A 7,744-nucleotide genomic window follows, 5' to 3' on the forward strand; every position below is an offset into this window, starting at 1 on the left:
TGCCGCAATGATAAACTTCACTGCCAGCACCGCCAACTTTGAGCATTTCTTCAACTTTCCCATCCAGCTCCTCCTGTGACGGTTGTTCCCCTCTGCCTCAATAATCGGAAACTTATTCCTCAACACCATGGTCATTCCATCGCTAAGGTCGCCGTTGTTGTCGCCTCTGCCATAATGAAGCTCATTCATGTTATCCAACCACAATTTTATGGCGCAAGCCACATGCAAGTTAATTTTTTTGCAATCGCTCCTATAACACCAAGTTTTCCCCTTCCACCCACACTTGTCGCAAGGCGCTGACGTTTTGTGGTGTAGGTGGAGGCGGCGTCGGCATTGAGAACATGTGGGAGAGCAGCACAGCAGGGGTGGAGGTCATTCCCGCACTTGCGACAGTGGTAGACGAAGCCGGCGATATCTTGGCCGCAAGCGTCGCAGCAGCGAGGGCAGTCCCCGGGCGGGTAAGGTAGGAATTGAAAATAACATTTTGGGTAGAAAGAGTGACAGAGAGCTGAGGCGTTGGGGGTGGCATCTGCACAGTGAGTGTGGAGATCAAAATCGCAGAGCATACAGTTGAAGCGGGATCCAATGCCAACTTGGTGGCACCCATCGCATTTGAATGGAACGTCAGAATACACAAAATATAATTTGTGTTCTGGGTGACTAAAGTGATTTAGTTCACCGTACTTCATGTTTCTCTGTAAAACTTGCAGAGAGAGAGAGAGAGGAGTTCACCTGTTTCGGCTTGAGTTCCTTCAGAGTTCAGTGGTGATTGCAATGGAAAATAGGAGGGATTAAGCAAGGCCGAAGACGATGGGACTTGGGAGGGACATAGGCGGAGGCGACGACGATGGGACTTGGGAGGGACATAGGCGGAGGCGACGTAGGCGGAGGCGACGTAGGCGGAGGCGACGAATACTGTCCAGGGGCAGCTGTGACCTTGCGAACAGGTGGATGACCGGAGAAGAGAGAGGGAGAGAGGGAGCCGTAGCAGTATATATATATATAGGCTGATAACTACTTTTCTTTATCCTATATATTATAATTAAAAATTAGAAGAAAGTAATATATTATCTAGTACGTTATCTCTATATATATCAACCTTTGTGAGGTAAGACATACTATTTTTTTATTTAAAAAATAAATTATAAGCCCTATATATAAACCTTTGTCTTATACAGAGAAGAGAGAAAGAGAGAGATTTGGAAGTTTTGAATGTAGTGAAGGGAAAGTGCGGAAATGGGAAACACATTTATGCATGCATGAGACAATGAGAGATGATAGAAGGGAAAAGGGACAGTGATGGTGGAGGAGATGGTGGTGGGTACACATCATAGGAAAAGGAAATATATACATGTGGCGGACCGGCGTTTGACTCAGAATAATTCAAAATAACTCTATCATTTTTGAATTTATATATTAGAATATTATACTTTGTATCAAGGGGGTCACATAAAAGACTGGCCTTCCGATGACCCGATTAGGAGAATAGAGGGGTATTAGATTTGACTTATGTTAAGAAAGGTAAGGCTAGATCTAAAAAGACTTGGTTAGAAAATAATACGAATGACCTTTCTTTATTAGATTTAAACGAGAATTTGATTTTTAATAGGACACAATGGAGAAAAATGATTCATGTAGCCGACCCCACGTAGTGGAATAAAGGCTTGATGTTGTTGTATCAAGGGGGGACAAGCCTTGATTTTCAGAGGGTCAAACTTATTAGTAAAAGTGTAGATATTTTTTTTTTCATAAATAACTTTACAACTAAAATTTGTTCTAGGGGTGTTTCCCTTTGACCCCTATTTGTTCATATCATTGATCGTTATACCCTTTGCAAATATGTAAGAGATCCAAGGGGACAGCGCTCCCTTGCGGAACAAATTTTGATTGTAAGAATACTTTTTTGAGTTTCTTTATTATTTATCTTTGTAAGTATATTTCTCTTTTGATTTTTGATTGTAAGAATATTTTTGCATGTTTAAATTTTCTTTATGTTTTCAGACTTTACTTACCTTTATAGCAAATAAATTGCCAGCTGAACTGAAAGGAGGTTTTCCAACACATATAGCCTGATTTATTGCTATTTAAAAATTCATTCAACAAAATTAACTAAAATAACTATCACCATCTCATAGCTTCTTTCCTTTAAAGTTCATATGTTTCTTCACAATATTTCTTTTTAATATCGAGGAACCTTAGCTTGATGTACGTGTGCCCCCCATCGTCTACTGTTCCTTTTGCCTTATCTCATTTTATATATATATATATATATATATATATAATTTAATTAAATATATATTTTTAAATAAAAATTGATAAATAATATATTCCACGTGGCCTAAGACGGAGCCGGCCGTTACTTCTGATAACGACTATTGTTATTTTTATGCTAAAATTTAAAAATTTGTCCGCTCTTTAAATATCATTCCCATTTCCGCACTCTCTCTTTCTCTGAAAGAACTGAAAGTCTCAAACTGAAGCCGGTAAATGTGAAGAAACATATGAACTTTAAAGGGAAGAAGCAATTGTGAGTCAAGTATGAGATGGTGATAGTTATTTTATTTAATTTTGTTGAATGAATTTTAATTTTAAATAGCAGTCAGCCAGTTATAAGAGAGGCCTTAAAGTATAACTTCAAGCAGCAGAAATATAACCCAAAAGCAAACAAACTCACCTTCTTAAATTTTTTTTTTTTCTTGAGACATTTAGGCCATTTAAGGCAAACTCACACACACAACACATACACAAAGACTCGAACCCAAAATCTCTTAGTTGGAAGCTTAAGCTCTCAATCAACAGGCCAAGATGAGCTATGTGTCTCACCTTCTTAATTAGCCCTGGCCGCCCCACATATAGTACAGCCTCTCTCTCTCTCTGGGCAATTTATACACATATTCCTTTTTTGTCCTTAAAGAGCAAGGGCATTATAGAAGGGAAAATATACATTGATGGCGGAGTAGGTAGATGGTGTTGGAAAAATTCCTTTCCGTTCAGCTGGCAATTTATTTGCTATAAAGGTAAGTAAAGTCTAAAAACAAGAAGAAAACTTAAACATGTAAAAGTATAAAAATTATCTTGACCGGGCACAAATCTCGAGACAAAATCGAACCATAAACTTCAAAAATTAAATCCGGGAGCACATATATGAAATCCGATTTTAGCTAGCTTATATTCAAACTGAGCGTCTCGGAAATACGAACCAAATGACACCAAATTCAACTCAATCTGAGCCCAAATGAGCCCAAATCAAGCACCCGAAGTGATGTTGGAAAGTTCATACCACAATTTGAGTTACTAAACGGTCTTCGATTTTAACGAGCTTATAGTCCAATCGAACGTCTTGACGAGATGAATCCAACGAGCCCAAGATTGCCAAAATCCGACATTATTAAGATCTTCAAATGTCTGACAAACGGTGCACGATCAAGAGATTCAATATCAGCCGTCCATTTGACGACTCCCTATTTGTCCCTAATCTCACACCTATTTACAAGCTATGCCAGTCCAGAAAATCTATAAATAGACCCCTCATTTCTCATGAGAAGGGACCCAAGCAAGAAGAAGAGAAAAAGAAAAGAGAAGGATTGGAGGGAATAGCTCCTCCTCGACCACCGTCGGAGTTCTTTCTACCGCTTGAGTAACACCGGAATTCTGTCGAACACCCAGGTGACGTCGGAATTCTTCCCAAATAACGTCCACGTTCTGCTCGACGCCAGTATTCAGTCCAACTTACGGACAACACCTAAATTCTGCCCAATCTCCTTAGTGACACCAGAACTCTGCTCAACTTTGTAACTGAATCGCAATTCAGAAGAAATTCATTGTAATCTAATCGTCCTAACTTTGTGGACGAGTCAGCCTCTTGTATCTCAAACAAAACACTAGTGGAACTATTTTAAATTAAAGTTAACCAGGGGTTTTTTCCCTTTCAGGGTTTCCACATAAAAATCATGGTGTTCCTTTTTCTTTTCTATTTGTGTGCTAGATATTCGTACAACGCTGAGACGAAAATTCACTAACTCTATCGCTGTGTATATTTTAGCCCGCAACAGTTTGGCGCTGTCTGTGGGAATCATTATCCCACAACTTCAATTATTGTTGCAATGGTCAACAGACGTAGCAGTCATATCGTTGGGGCTTCTCGATCCAACTCACACCAGTCCAAAAATCAATCTATGAATCATAGACGCTCGATGTCTGCCTCTTTTTGCCCTGGGGGGCAAAATGCTGCTGGAGAAGGAACCTCGAGACCTTTCCTAGAAGAGAGGATCCAAAAAATGGAAGAATCTCAGAATGAGATCTTTCAACTCCTGCGAGAGACTCGGCAACCGGCACTAGCATAACGGGAGGAAGTTCTTCTCCCTCGAGATCCACCACGGGTTGAAGATGTTCAATTTGAGCATCTTCAAGCAGAGATTCATCTCCCTCCGCCAAGAAAGCATATACATCAGAACAACGAACTTGTTGATACAACAAGTTCTACTCATCCCTCACACACTGGTTGGCAACCTTAGGTTCTTTTAGATCTCCCAGAAGACCCAGCCCAACCACAAGTTATTGGGCTCCCTCACAATGCCCTAGTCATGAACTACGGAGATTGGTACGGGAAGAGTTCCCCCAAGGGGATGTGAGGTAAACTCTCCGACAGAGGAACTTCCAGGAGTCATCACCTCTAACTGAAGCTATTCTTCAGCACCCCATTCTGGTCAGATTCAAAGTACCCAGTATCGAGTCTTACGATGGGACATCTGACCCATATAAGCATATAGACCATTATAGAACCATCATGTATATTCAGTGAGCCTTGGACGCACTCCTTTGCCAGGTTTTTCCTGGCACCCTTAAAGGATAAGCTCGAACGTGGTTCTATTCGCTTCCATCCAGAACGATCCTCTCATTTGTCAAATTGGCCAAAACATTCGTTGAGTAGTTTGTGGCAAATCGAAGAATTGCCAAGGACTCTTCTCACCTCTCAGGGATCCGTCAAAATATAGGTGAATCATTGAAAGAGTATTTTCAATAATTTTCCACTGAAGCTCGACAAATTTCAGGAGTAGATCCTGAATTACTGAGAGGTGTCTTTCTTGGAGGCCTTCATCATGGCCCCTTTTATTCGGCACTCATGCGCGACACCGTTCATTCGTATGCCGACTTAATTCATCGTGAGGAAGCTCAAATCTCGGCGGATGAAGCCATAAATGCTCATAGAAAACAGTTTGAGCAAACTAATGGGAAACGCAATGGTGCACTTGGGATGGATAATCTATCCTCACAACGGAAGAAGCAAGGGAAGAACAATCTACCTCCTAGACCTCCATTTCCACGACAAGATTCTCGACGGGAGAAGGAGTACACTCCACTCAATATATCTCGAGCAAACGTATTAATGGCTGTCCGCGATCAATATACAGTGAAATGGTCACATCCTTTAAAGTCGGACACAGGAAATTAAGATAAGTACTGCCACTTTCATCGTAGTCGTGGTCATACTACCGAAGCCTGTAGACAACTCAAGGAGGAGAATGAAAGACTTATTCGTCAAGGCTATCTTCGACAGTTTATTCAAGATTCACCTACCCGAAAGGGAGCTCGTCCCGCTGGGGGGAAAAATCAACAACATAGACAACCGGTGAATATCCTTTCTATATGCAGAAAGGAGGATTTGAGGCAAGTATAAGTTGATGATATATACTTTATTTTACTTATAGATTGTAATATTTATTAGATTAGAAGGATACATTGTAGGTGACTTATAATTGAAGAAGATTAAGGAGTGAAAGATTAGAAGAGACAATTAGTTAGGAAGGTAAGTTATGTAATGTTGACCTCATTTTTGTTTGAGGTCATTAGGGATCCATCCAGAACAATCCTGACCCTACATTAATCCAGACCTTAGATCCTATGATCAATCTGATCCCTAGGATTCTTTTAGATCTAGGCCTTAAGATCTATTCTAGATCTTAGGACTCTTCCAGATAGATCCAGACCCTAGGATCTATTCTAGATCTTAGGACCCTTTTAGACTTCAGATCTTAGGACCTATTCTAGACCCTAAGACTCTTCTAGATCCAGACCCTGTAATCTTCTTAGGCCTTAGGAATTTCCTAGACCTAAGATCTATCCAGACCTTAAGATCAATTCAAATCCCATATCAATCTAGACTTCAAATCAATCCTGACTCTAATCCAATTCAGATCTCAATTCAATCCAATCCTTAATCAAGATCCAGACCTCAGTCCAGTTCAGAATCCAGTATTCAGCCTAGATCATACCTTTGATCTAACATCAAACCTATCCAATCAATTATGATCATTCAAATGATCATAAATGAATTAAATAGCTCAAGTTCAATCATTCAAACCCAAAATCCAGCCCAAATTCAAAAATCCAGATTCAAACTTCAAGTCCAAAGGCTTTGTCCTAAAAGCCTTTTCCACTGAATTTTCAAACACTTCAAAACCCTGTCAAATAACCTCTGATTCAGGGTTTGTCAGTTGCATATTGATGAGACATGTCTCTAGAGGCTACCCTCCAAATTTGAGCCCATTCTGAGCTCTCTAACCCCAGTTACTAAATCAAGATCCAAAGGCTGCAAAACCTTCAAATATTTACAGCCTATGCCACTGGACTTGCTATTCGTTGAATTCTTGACTACAGGGCTTTCCCCAAAGCCTCTAGTCACCTCCAGACCCTTGATTATAACCCATTGAACATTAAACTGCATCTTGGTAGACCCAACCTGGCCCCTAGTAGGCTATGGGTCAAAAGTCCAAATCACCTTTTAAGGGAAATATTGAAGTTTTCAAAAATTTCAATATGCCCTTATCAAATTAAACTCCAGAACCTGTCCCAATGCATCCTAATCATCATTAGAAGTGCATTGAACCCAGTCCCTGACCCTGATCAAGCCTTTTTGGCCAAATCGACCTTTTTGACCAAAATACCCTTAAGAGACCAAAATAGTGATTTCAAACCAAACGACCTCCAAATTGAATACAATCACTTCCAGCAAGTTTCAAATATTAAACCAAACCTGTTGAACTCATTCCCAGATCCTGGGTCAACCTGGTTGACCAAGTCAACATAGTTGACCAAAATGGCCCTTTAAGGGTTCAAATAGGTGTTCTGACCCAAATGACCTCTTTAGACCATGGGACCACTTCCATTGGTTTTAGAATGTCATTTCAAACCTGTTGAACCTGACCCCAGCCTCTGAGTCAACCTGGTTGACTAGGTCAACCAATTTTGACCCAGATGACCCTTAATGGGCCCAATAAGGCCCATTTAGCCAAATCAAATCCCATAAATCCTGGAACCACTTCCAATAGACTCAAAATATTATTTCAAATTGATTGAACCCATTTCCAGACCCTGGAACCACCTGGTTGACCAAATCAACCAATTTTGGCTTAAGGGCCCATTAAGGGCCCAATAAGCTTATTTGACCCAATGTGACCCATTTAAAATCTTTCAACCCATCCAATTAACACCCAAGGCATCATCACATGCCACCTTAGCCTTTAGTTGACTATTTGACTGGTCAAACAGTCAATACAAGTCATTTAGTGGGTTAAGGATGGTCAAAATAGCTCCTAAATGGTCTCAACCTTTGATCAAACCCCTTGGACCCAAATTTCACTTAAGCCCAACTCACTCCAGCTGTTTAATCATCCTCTAGAATCTTCCTAGAGTAAATCCTAACCCTTGATTTAAGATCAAGTGGTTTAAATTACTCCACATGTCC

The sequence above is a fragment of the Dendrobium catenatum genome, unplaced genomic scaffold (assembly GCF_001605985.2).
Source record: "Dendrobium catenatum unplaced genomic scaffold, ASM160598v2 fragScaff_scaffold_289, whole genome shotgun sequence".
NCBI classification, from domain to species: Eukaryota; Viridiplantae; Streptophyta; class Magnoliopsida; order Asparagales; family Orchidaceae; genus Dendrobium; species Dendrobium catenatum.